At 47.0% G+C, this 12525-nt stretch overlaps 1 long non-coding RNA gene across 1 annotated transcript; it reads right to left on the reverse strand.

The window, feature by feature from the left end:
• Window positions 1-2545: 2545 nt before the first annotated feature.
• LOC119955855 lies at window positions 2546-7964 on the reverse strand. The gene is made up of 3 exons (XR_005458540.1): window positions 7874-7964; window positions 7366-7788; window positions 2546-3313 (listed from the first exon to the last, which is right to left on the reverse strand). It is a non-coding gene; the product is annotated as an uncharacterized LOC119955855 (long non-coding RNA).
• Between the last annotated feature and the right edge of the window lie 4561 nt (window positions 7965-12525).

The following is a 12525-nucleotide window of genomic DNA, read 5'->3' on the forward strand; positions in this document are numbered from 1 at the left end:
ACAATTGAGATAGCGCTGTGTTTATTGTCAAGGTTAAGTTACCATGCAAGCCACTTAGCTAACACAGCCATCTTAGCTCATTCATCTAGAAAAGTGTGCAGTTCCCCCTTCCAGGATCTCCATCCAGCCAAGGGTTTTTGTTAAATGATTCCAAAGCCTTTCCAAATGCCTATCACTCCTTGCATGAACAGGTTCTTGGCATCGCCCTTAAATTAGTCTTTCAGTAGCTTTAACATGTAAGCCCTGCCCACAGGACATCCGTTGGTTCCGACTGTTACTATTTTCGCCACAGAGTTCAGCATTCTGCTTATGTTCATTGAGTGTTATTCCGCTGTGACTGGACATCTTAAATGCTGGCTCAATTATCATGTACATGCCAACTGCCTGTATTTTACACGGACAATCAGACTTAATGGATAATTTTGCAGCAATGATCGTCTTGTTTGGAAACACAAGTCAAACTCAGGAAGATAGCACTGGAGGCATAACTCTTCCGCAACAGAGGGGAGCTGCTGAAAAGGGTGAAAGGCGAAACTGGTAAAAGGTTAGGCTCTGCGTACATGCAAGGCATGCCAAAATTAAACCAATTATTAATATAAGCAAAATACGACGGATTTTGGAATCTGAAACAAGAACAGGGAATGCTGGAAAATCTCAACAGTATAATAATAATCTTTATTAGTGTCACAAGTAGGCTTACATTAACGTTGCAATGAAGTTACTGTGAAAATCCCTGAGTCACCACACTCGCCGGCGCCTGTTCAGGAACACTGAGGGAGAATTTATAATCCAATTCACCTACCGAGCATGTCTTTTGGGACTTGTGGGAGGAAACTGGAGCACCCGGAGGAAACCCATGCAGACACGGGGAGAATGTGCAGATTCCACACAGACAGGGACCCAAGCCGGGAATAGAACCCAAGTCCCTGGCACAGTGAAGCAACCGTGCTAACCACTGTGTTACCGTGCCATCTGTAGGGCTTTGTTTCTCTCTTACGGACCTGCTGTGCTTTTCCAGCAATATCTAATCTGACCCCAGTTATTCTCCACTTGTGCAGGTATGAGAATGAAAGTTAGCAATTCCCTCGGATGCCTTCTTCCTTCAGCTCCATTTGGAGATGTAGTTCCCGTTCGTTAAACTGCTGCCCTGATCTGTGAGCAGAGATTCACAATTAATATTTTCAATTTCCAAAGAGTGCCAGGGTGAACTGACGGTAGGGGGAAGAATGACAGCCCGTTGTTTTCCTTGCTGATTTACTACTACTAATAATAATCTTTATTTGTGTCACAAATAAATAGGGGCTGGTTTAGCTCACTGGGCTAAATCACTGGCTTTTAAAGCAGACCAAGCAGGCCAGCAACACGGTTCGATTCCCGTACCAGCCTCCCCGGACAGGCGCCGGAATGTGGCGACTAGGGGCTTTTCACAGTAACTTCATTGAAGCCTACTCGTGACAATAAGCGATTTTCATTTCATTTCATTTCAAATAGGCTCCTACCTCCCACCTCCCCATGTATCAATTGTAAAATCCTGGCCAGGCCTTGCCATGGCTTCACTCTAGTTTGGCAACATTCCCTCCACCGGAACACATGCCCTCTGCTCGTTTGTCTGGTGTCCTGTGTGTTTCTCCCCCTCCTTTCAACCATCAGATTCCCACACAGTAGAATTCACCTCTGCTGCTCCTCTCACTGCCTCCACAGTCTATCCAAAGAGTTCCCTTTCGTAAAAACCCTTTGAGACATCCTGTGGTCATGAAAAACACTAACTAAATGCAATTTCTTAGACTAAACCTTCAGTCACATCTGGAAACATCCCACCAGTGTCCCTTTGGCAATACTCGCACCCTCTGTAGGGTACATTGAACATTTTCATTATGTTAAAAAGGAACTGTGCAAGGCAGTTCCAAAATCCGCTGCTTAATCATGACTTTTTTATTTTTTTAAATAAACCTAGAATACACAATTCTTTTCTTTTCCAATTGAGGGGTAATTTAGCGTGGCCAAGTCACCTACCCTGCACATTTTTTTGGATTGTGGGGTGAGACCCACACAGACACGGGGAGAATGTGCAAACTCAAGGGCAGTGACCCGGGACCGGGATCGGACTCGGGGGGTCCTCGACGCCGTGAGGCAGCAGTGCTAACCACTGCGCCACCGTGCCGCCCAATCATGACTTTTTTAGATTTAAATTTTATTGCAACCTTTAAACTTTACTCCCGTCTACAGTACGGTTTCTACTGCAGCTGAACAGCCTTTGTCTGAGCCAGCTCATTGAAGGATGATTATGCTGCATGATAGCTCCATCTACTGAGAGTTAAGGGAGAGGACGGTTAAAACAAAATGTCTTCTGCCCTTTAGAATAACAAAATAAAGGATAAAATAAATCCTCCGAGCACCAGCCCGCGTAATACCTGGATGCCAAACTTTTCCAAACATGAGAAGTATATTGACATGCTGATCCCTCAGAATAAGTTTAATGGTAATTATGGAAAATAAGAAGCTATTACAGATCAATTTCATAAATATTCATGGCCTTCCGCTGCCAATGGGATATCCCTCGTGATTTTACACCGGCTGAAAGCTCTCAGTTCATTATCTGTATCCTCAATCCCTTTTAACTGAATTTTTTTTATTTTTGGAGCTTGTCAAAGGTGTTACAATTTCTCTGCAATCCAGCCTCCAGTGAATTTCCAGGTGCAATTTGCCTGTAGCATTTATAAAATATACATACATTTCTGCTGCATTAAGATAATGAATCCCAATTTATTTACAAATGTGCTTTTGAATTGACCTAATGTTCAATTCTCTCTTCAGGCCGTGTTTCTACAGCTTCTTAAAAAATTCATCAGTCTTTTGAATAAAGTAAAATAAAAACATTTGCAAACGAAATCACGAATTAAACTATAAACAGATGTACAGAGGAGACAGCCAAGGTCACAGCTCCTGCAGCTGTACAGAAGAGAAGAATAGAATCGCGAATAGAGCTTAACAATCTCACTCAAGAGTAGACAAATTGAGTATTTAATCAATATCTGTGATTCATTCTATTTGTACAGCAAGTGGAGGTTTTTTTTTAACATGACTTTATAATTTTTAATTTGCATATTTGATATTATTTTCTTCCACATCCACAAAGCATTCAAATAATTATGGCATCATAATTGTTGACCAAAAGAGATGTCACTTGAGGGTCAAAGGTAATTGTGGCAATGTGGACATTCTGAATTCTCCCTCTTTGTATCCGAGCAGGCGCGGAGTGCGGCGACGAGGGGCTTTTCACAGTAACTTCATTGTAGTGTTAATCGAAGCCTACCTGTGACAGAAAAAGATTATGATTCTTCTTCTTATTATTATTAAGGGGAACCCTTCATTGGCTGTAGTCCTACTGAACCACAAGCTCCCCAGGGTAAATACGTCAGCTTTATCATCTCCAGCTTTTTCCTCAATGCCCCACCATTAAAGGATTAGGATGGTGCTGATCATTGATGATTTCGTTCAGGTCTATTCACAGCTCCTTCATTTCCAAACTCTTCCAACAATGAAGCAGTCCCGTGCCCAAACTTCCGGTGGTGGCATGTAGGAGGTGGTCGCCCATTGGATGGCTCCTGCTCAAGGCTTGATTTTTTTTAGAATTTAATGCCCGGTCCCAGGAGCAATTTTTCATTAAATAAGTGCAGAAAGGGCGGCACGGTGGAGCAGTGGTTAGCACTGCTGCCTCACGGCGCTGAGGACCCGGGTTCGATCCCAGCCCTGGGTCACTGTGTCGAGTTTGCACATTCTCCCCGTGTCTGCGTGGGTTTTACCCCCCCACAACCCAAAGATGTGTAGGTTAGATGGATTGGCCACACTAAATTGCCCCTCGATTGGAAGAAAAAAGAATTGGGTACTCAAAATTTATTTTTAAAAATCAAAAAGAAAAATAATAAGTGCAGGACGACATAAGGAAGAAGGATGTCCAAAATCCAAAGGTAAGACGCCGTGAAGAAGGGGGCGAATGAAGATTCGCCATCGAGTGGAAGGGTTGGCTCAGTAACTGGAAGGATGGCAGAGGCTGGGTTGCTGGGTGGGGCCCCAGTTTTCACGGCGGAAAAGATGACCGAGGTGATGGCTTTGGAACTTGGAAAAACAGTTCACAAAGCACATGGAGGTGATGATGAAGGAGATGTTGGCAGCATTGAAGGTGCTGGTGGAGGAGGCGATTGCCCCGGGGAAGGCGGCAGTGTCAAGGATGTCAGCCGAGCTGTGGGAGCAGGGTGAGAAACTGAAGGGAGTGGAGGAGGCCTTGTCTCAACACCGCGATCAGCTCACCTCGAAGGGGGAGGAGCTGCAGAGGGTGCTGGAGGCCAACAAGGGTCTGCGAGCCAACGTGGAGGACCTGGAAAACAGATCTAGGCGGCAAAATCTGATGATCGTGAGTCTGCCCGAAGGGGTGGAGGGCCCGAGACAGACGGAGTATTTTGCCAAGATGTTGGCAGAGCTGTTGGGGGAGGGGATAGATCCCTCCCAGTGCAAACTGGATCGGGCTCATAGGGCGTGGAGGTCTAAACCAAAAGCGAATGAGCCGCCAAGAGCAGTGATTATTTGTTTCCATAGGTACCGCGTGAAGGAGAAGGTCCTGAGTTGGGCAAAGAAGAAGTGGGAGGTGCAGTGGGCCGGAGCTGGTGGACGTATATACCAGGACTTTACTGTGGAGTTGGCAAGGAGGCAGGTTGCCTTTGGCCTAGTGAAGATTGTACAGCAGACGTGTGCGGTTCGGCATAGTGTACTCAGCTAAGTTGAGGGTGACCTACAACTCCAAAGATGTTTATTTTGAGACAGTGGAAGCGGTGGAGGCGTTTGTGAAGGCAGAAGAACTGGGGCAGAAATGAGAAATGGGCATCTTTTCAGTTTTCAGATACCACATACCTTACAATAGCCTAAGCCGAAGCTAGCTATTGTCTAAAGTCAATAAAATGGCAGGAGAAGTAAAATGTATCACTGGATAATAAATACAGGGTACCTGAGAAAAATTATTTTTGACATGCTCACCATAAAAAATTGCAAGGCAAAGGGTGCAGACAAACAACTAGACTTCCTGCACGAAAGGTCAATGGGGTTCAAAAAAATATGTTTTTTGGACATGTGCAGTTTTTGGATTTACAGAGAAAGGATACACAATTTATGATATAGATTTCAACACTATCAGAGCTACCGCCTTTCATAAACATTAAATATCATCTTGAAGTAAATCTTGGATATTTTGCAGAGTTGTACATCATTAAAAAGCATTTTGTGTGTCTAGTTTTGGACAGAGTTTATGGAGTCAGGTATATGGCAGCAGAAGTATTTATTAGATGGCTCACAGAGTGTCAATTGGTTTAGATTTATAGCTAATGGTGTATGAATGGGGATTAAGCATTATTTGTAAGTGTTGAATCCATACATCAAACTGACATCCCAATATGGTGTCAGGGAGCGCTGTTCTGTTGCAAATCCGTGGAGAAATGTTGGAACTGCGGAACTTAGTATTATGTTATTTGATGTTTCAACAGCTTACGCACAAACAATATTCCCTGCTAAGTGCTTGCATGTGGTGGAGAAATCCAACTTGTAACGCAGCACCCTGGAGAATGGCATTTATTCAACTTCATCTGGGGCATTTCGGGTGATCATCTGCAGCAGCCTCAGCACTCTGGGTAGTCAGCGGATTTTATTTATCACAAAAAAGGGAATACTTTATTTGAAGAAGTTAAATGGATACCAGTGTTTCACAAAACCTCACACTTTCAGGGACCCGGACTTTCGACCTGTATGTTGCGATTGTAGGAAACATAAGCGGACAAAAATAATTATTTTTCAATTTGAAATTAATTTGAGTGACTACTTGGTCTGGATGTGCACAAATTCCGGCCTTGGGCGACTGCGCGGAGTTTGCACATTCTCCCCGTGTCTTCGTGGGTTTCCTCCGGGTGCTCCGGTTTCCTCCCACAGTCCGAAGGTGTGCAGGTTAGGTGGATTGGTCATGATAAAATTGCCCCTTAGTGTCAAAAGGATCGGTGGTACGAAGGGGTTATGGGGATAGGGCAAAGTAGTGGGCTTAGGTAGAGCCTTTTTCGGAGGGTCAGTGCAGACTCGATGGGCAAATGGCTTCCTTCTGCACAGTAGGGATTCTATGAGTCTCTGATTTTACTTATCAAAAACTAAATGTTACATTTTCAAGGCCTATCCAACTTTATATTTGATTTTCTCCAGGTAATTTGATGTGCCTTTTGGATTTGCTTTTTTGCTAATAGAGTGATTGATGTTGCAACCAAAGTAATTTTTCCTTGATTGCTACTATTGAACCTTAGCAAGTAGATTCCAGGTGAAATGTATTAGCTCAATTACATAGAATTTACAGTGCAGAAGGAGGCCATTCAACCCATCGAGTCTGCACCGGCCCTTTGAAAGAACTCCCCACTCAAGCCCCACACCTCTACCCTCTCCCCTTTATCCCCGTAACCCAGTAACCCCACCTTACCTTTTTTGGACACTAAGGGCAATTTAAAATGGCCAATCCACCTAACCTGCAAATCTTTGGACTGTGGGAGGAAACCGGAGCACCCGGAGGAAACCCAAGTAGACACGGGCAGAACGTGTAGACTCCACACAGACAGTGACCCAAGCTGGGACTCGAACCTAGGACCCTGGAGCTGTGAAGCAACTGTGCTAACCACTATGCTACCCGATGTATGGTATTAGCAGCAATCTTCAATATCTTTAAAGGCAAAAGTTTCATAATTTGACGCCTATACTTAACTTGCAATTTACACACGCACTATTTTTGTTTTGAAGAATAGAATTTGTCCTAAAATTAGCAAAAATATTGCAAAACATTTAAATTCTAATTGCAGATTATATAGGTGTGGGGGGATTTTCCATGCTCCCCCATCGACGGGACTGGAAGATTCTACGGGTGAGAACGGAAAATGCCCTCCCCCCACCCCATATACTTTTAAAAATTGGTTCTAAAATGGAGTAATATTGATATCAGGTGATCTGTTAAGCAGCTTTTATTAACTTTAAATTATCAGAATAAGTTATTTTGAGATCGCACAGCATAATCTGAGTAGGAAAAAGAAACAATTCAAAACTATTGTATGAAAAAGAAACTGAACCCGTGCTTTTAAAATTTCCCACAAATAATCAACATTTTTCCATCGTAACTCCAGAGGTTCCTTCTCTCACCCATTGTAGAGAAATCTTTAACTCACATTTACTGCTGTTTTATATTTTTGCAGTTGTGTAATTTACTGTGAATGAATGGAATCTATTGCTTTTTTCTCTCTCCTTATGAACTAATGATTGTCATATAAAACCAGGTTTGGAATAAAAGGGTCAACTTACATTTTAGCCGACCAGTGTCAGAGAAATTCTTTATATCGAACGTCCAAGTCCACAATCAGTAACAAAGACTAACATTTTCTGAAGAGAAGTGACCACACAGTTTTCAACCATTAAAAATTAATTAGGGAACACAAACAGGGATCGGGCGGAGAATCGGACGTCGAGCAAAATCGAGGTCCGCGCCGAATCCCATGTCCCAGCCCCTTGCTGGTGGTGATAACGAGGTTGGCGCCCCATCCTAGCAACAGCCTGCAAAACCGGCATTTGCATGTATTTAAGTGTGATTAGCGGGTTGGACACATGTTTGCTCCACACTTTCGCGATGCTCCGGTACTCTAAGGCGAATGTCTCGTGGGCTTGAATTGCTACAAGTATTTCCAAATCTGGACTGGGAGGCATGGCTGCGGAGGGGGGGGAGAGAATCTAGAAAAGAAATGAAAAACCATTGAAAACAGTACAGCTGACTGGGGGATGGCTGCCTGGGCTAGCGGAAGGAGTGGGTAGTCACCTGGTGCCAAGTCCACGGACTTGGGTGCTCCCCTCGGGATTGGGGTGGCCTGGCTCACACCGCCATTCTGCAGTCTGTCTTTTAAACACACTCCTTCACTGCTACTTACAGGCTCCTGGCTCTGAGTGCTTCCTGTGTCTTTTAAATGCTCAGAAGGCCTCTGGAGTGCACCCAGGCTGAACCTTCGGGGCACCCTCATATCCCAACTGTATCACCAAGAGGATGGGCATGGCCAAGCTCAATCAGGAGCCCACAAGGTGTTGACACTCCTCAGAAGCGCTGCCCCATTACAGAGGAAGCAGGGGATCAATGGAGCTCACCCCAACCAGAGGACATCCCTCTCAGGGCAGAGGTCTCACCAGTGACCCCCACTCCTCCGGATCACCAGCTGTCTCCTCCTGGTGAGGCTGGGAACACTGACTACTTCTGCCACCACCTCCAGGCAATGTGCAGGCTTGAGACTGCGACCTACGCTGGGGAAGATGGCGCCCCTCCGCTCCTCACTGGCATGGAGCTGTGGGTCCACCTCAGACCACCACCCTCAGGGGCAGGTCTTCTCTGAGCCATCTTGGTGGCTGCAGTGAGTGTGTGGTAAGTGAAGTGCTTAAAAACAGCTCCAGCTGCCAGGCTCTTTGTCGCTAACTCCAGCTCCAGCGGTTAGAATGGGCCAGGAATTGCTCGGAATTCATGCCAGCAGAATGCTGGCCCATCAGCATGTCCCGAATTGCTTCACAAATGGCGCCCTTAACGGGAACGTGAACTGCATGAAATTCAGTCTTAGGTCAACACTTAGGGCGTGTTGTAGCGAGCGGGAATTACCACTAGCTTTCTGGCACTTGGTCCAGCTTGGCCGGCAACGCAATTCAATGTGAATTGGTCCACTTAATGAGGCCTGATGAGCTTCTTGCCACAAATGAAGGCTCACCAACACACCCCCCCCCCCCCCCCCAACCAAACAGGGTTGAGCAGCACTTAAGCCGCACTTGCTCAGCCAAACCCGGCCAGCTGGCGCCGAGGAAACCAGTCCCAAGATTTGAGGACACTGACCTGGGGAGGCTCCTGGAAATGGTAGAGGCCAGGTGTCTTGTTCCCCCGGGGGTCTCGAAGGGTGAGCCACAAGGATGCCAGTGTTGCCTGGGATGAGGTGGTGTCATCAGTCAGCTCGGGCAGTCTGACCAGGAGGACTGGCCTCCAGTGCTGGAAGAAGATCAATGACCTACACCGGGCAGCACGGTAGAGCAGGCACCAACAACCCCCCCCCAACACCCAGGCAATCTCCAACCTTCCATTCAACCCCACCAACCTTCCCTCCACCCACCCCTTCAACCCCCCAACCTCAACCCTCCCTTCATACTGCTTCCGCCAACTGTGAACCACGCTTGTGGCTAATAATGTCCTCTCTGTGTCTCCTCAGGAAAAGCTCTCCCATAATCGGCAGGAGAGGGCCCAGACTGGCGGTGGGGTGCCGGACTTGAGAATCATCAGAGGATTGGACCCTGGAGGTGACAGGGTGGCTGAGGACAGGATGATCACCCATGCGGAGGCTGGTGGACGCCGCAGAGGTGAGGAACCACCAGGCTCCACCCGGAGGACCTGTCAAACGTAAATACTGATTGCCTTACTGACTGACTGACTGACCATCCATCCCACTGACCACATGTCCATTCTCCTGCAGGTCCCCCAGCCGACGGAGCCGGCCCCATCCCAGGCAGCACTCTCTCCTGACTCCAAGGAGTGGCACCAAGGTCAACACTGCAAGGGTGGCAACCGCAGTGGAGAGCCTGGAGCATGACGTCGGCATCATTAGTGAAGGTGTCCAAAGCGTTGCGCAGTCGGTGACGGCCATGGCTGCGGGTCTCAGCAGAATGTCTGCCTCGCTGGGGAATCGCCCATTACTAGGCTGACCTTGACAAGGTTCTGCGGGACATGTCCTGCTCTCAGATGGGAATGGCCGATGTGCTACGGAGCCTGTTCCAGTCGCGGGTGGGCATTGCCGAGACGCTGCAGAGCATGTCCCAGTCACTGAGGAGCATCACCGAGGGCATTGACACTATGGTGCGGACATTGACGAACTGCCAGGGCTGACAGAGCCAGATGATGCAGGGGCAGCCGGGGCTCGAAGCGAGTGAATTCGCTCTCTGTGTACCCGAACAGGCGCCGGAATGTGGCGACTAGGGGTTTGTCACAGTAACTTCATTGCAGTGTTAATGAAAGTCTACTTGTGACAATAATAAAAAAAATTATTATTATTAAAACTGAGTACAAATCGGCGCCAGCGTGACCACTTGCTAGGGAAGCCACTGAATGACGGAGGCTGATGCATAAGGGGTGGCTCTTGTTAATTGTATAGAAATGGGGCTTAAGTGGTGATAATTGGTTTTTCACCACGCTACAGCGAGATCCTGATTTTGCCTACGGGAGCGGGCCGCTTGCATCGCAAACTGTTTGGCGCCTGGCACAGATCTCATTTTTGGTCCCTCCCGCTATTGACTGGCCTAATTTTGCCTGAACGAGAGCGTAACGAGGCCAGAAGATCGCTTCCATTGTCTCAGTTTCGCCCATAGTCTTTATTTCAAAGACAAATTACTTGTTACCCACGGGTAATTTGAAAGTAAACAAAACGCAATCATCAAATGGTGGCTGAATGGAATATAATTAGTTGTACTTTTAATTCTTTATTTCATAAAGTCAAACTGAAAAGTTATAAATTCATCATGAATTGATGGTGGAATTTTATGGTCCTTTGTGCGGCAGAACCTTCTCGTCACGCTTGAAGGCGTCCCCTTGACTAGGTTAGGATTGATCTCGCTGGAGTTCAGAGGAATGAGGTGGGGATCTCAAAGGCTTATAAAATTCTAACAGGACTAGACAGGGTAGATGCAGGGAAGAAGTTCCCAATGGTGGGTGTGTCCAGAACCAGGGGTCACTGTCTGAGGAATCAGGGCAAACCATTTCTGACAGAGATAAGGAGACATTTCTTCACCCAAAGAGTGGTGAGCCTGTGGAATTCATTACCACAGGAAGTAGTTGATGCTAAAACACTGAATATAATCAAGAGGCGGCTAGATATAGCACTTGGGGAGAATGGGATCAAAGGCTATGGGGAGAAAGCAGGATTAGGCGATTGAATTGGATGATCAGCCATGATCGTGATAAATGGCAGAGCAGGCTCAAAGGGCCAAAAGGCCTCCTCCTGCTCCTATCTATGTATCTATATCCTCTGGTGAGAATAGAAGGAGTCTCAGTTTATCATCCCATCCAAAAGCACCTCCAGCAACTCTACACCGGAGCGCCAATCTAGACTTTTGTGCTCAATTGTCTGGAATGAAACATCAAAACTGTAACGTTCTGACTGCCAGTTCCACCAACTGGGTCAGAGCTGGCCCTGCAGTACAAAACTTTTTTTTAAATTTGGCCCATCTGCCCATCGTGCATAAATCAGCCCTTTCTAAAAAAAATCTTTTCATTGGCATTTCTGATATTTATAAGCAGTTGGAAATAGACATCACATTTTTCTTCCCCCCCCCCCCCCCCCCCCCCCCCCCCCCATCCCCGGGTTGCACAGTCTTTTGGTTCTTCATCTATCTTGGTGTTTTTTAAAAAATTCTTATTAGCTTACTCCTAGTTGCTGGCGGAGAAATTCCGAAAGGTCAGCGAGCCAGTCTGCAGCTGCGGGTGGTGCTGCCGATCGGCAGCCGAGCAGGATTCTCCGGCGGGCGATTAGGGAAACGAAAGCGAGAGCGTTGGCCTCCTTCCCCACATGTAGTTCTGGCTGCTCTGATACCCCAAAGATTGCCACTATCGGGCATGGCTTCACCCTCACCCTCATCCCCAGAACCTTGGACATTGCCTCAGAAAAGGCTGTTCAGCGGTGAAATGGGTCTGTATGATCCACATTCCGTCAGGTTTATCTTTTTTGAGTATCAGTGAAATTGGGGCCTGCGCTGGCGTGGGGGGCAGGGTGCCCCTTGCCAGAGAGTCCGTCAACATGTCCCTTAGGTGTGGGGCCAGGACTGGCGCAAATAGGGCTGGTTTAGCTCAGTGGGCTAGACAGCTAGTTTGTAATACAGAACAAAGCCAGCAGCGCGGTTCAATTACCGTACCAGCTTACCCGAACAGGCGCAGGAATGTGGCAAATAGGAGCTTTTGGCAGTAACATCATACTTGTGACGATAAAAGATTCTTATTATTATTATTATTATTAAATTTTTTGTAGAAGTCCGCCGGGAACCTGTTGGGTCCCGGTGCCTTCCCCGCCTGCATGGAGCTCTTCATGATTTATCCCAGGTCTATTGGTGCTTCCAGCTCCCCCCTTCTGTCTCCCCCACAGGTAGTAGTCTGTCCAGTCTGTCTAGGAACTGTTTCATCCCTGCCTCCCTGTTGGGGGGCTCGGAGGTGTACAGTCCCCGGTGGAATGTCTCAAATGCCCAATTAACCTCCTTCGGTTTTGTTACGACTCTGCCTGTGCTATCCTTTACCTGTGCTATTTGCCTCGTGGCTGCCAGTTTTCTGGGCTAGGCGGCCAACCTTGTCCCCGTGTTCGTAGAAGGTTCCCCCGTGTCTGGCGGAGTTGGTACACTGCTTTCCTAGTGGATCGCAGGTTAAAGTCCATTTCCAGCTTTTTCCTCTCCACCAGAAGCTCTACGGTCGGG

Source organism: Scyliorhinus canicula, chromosome 21, assembly GCF_902713615.1.
Source record: "Scyliorhinus canicula chromosome 21, sScyCan1.1, whole genome shotgun sequence".
In the NCBI taxonomy this organism is placed as follows: Eukaryota; Metazoa; Chordata; class Chondrichthyes; order Carcharhiniformes; family Scyliorhinidae; genus Scyliorhinus; species Scyliorhinus canicula.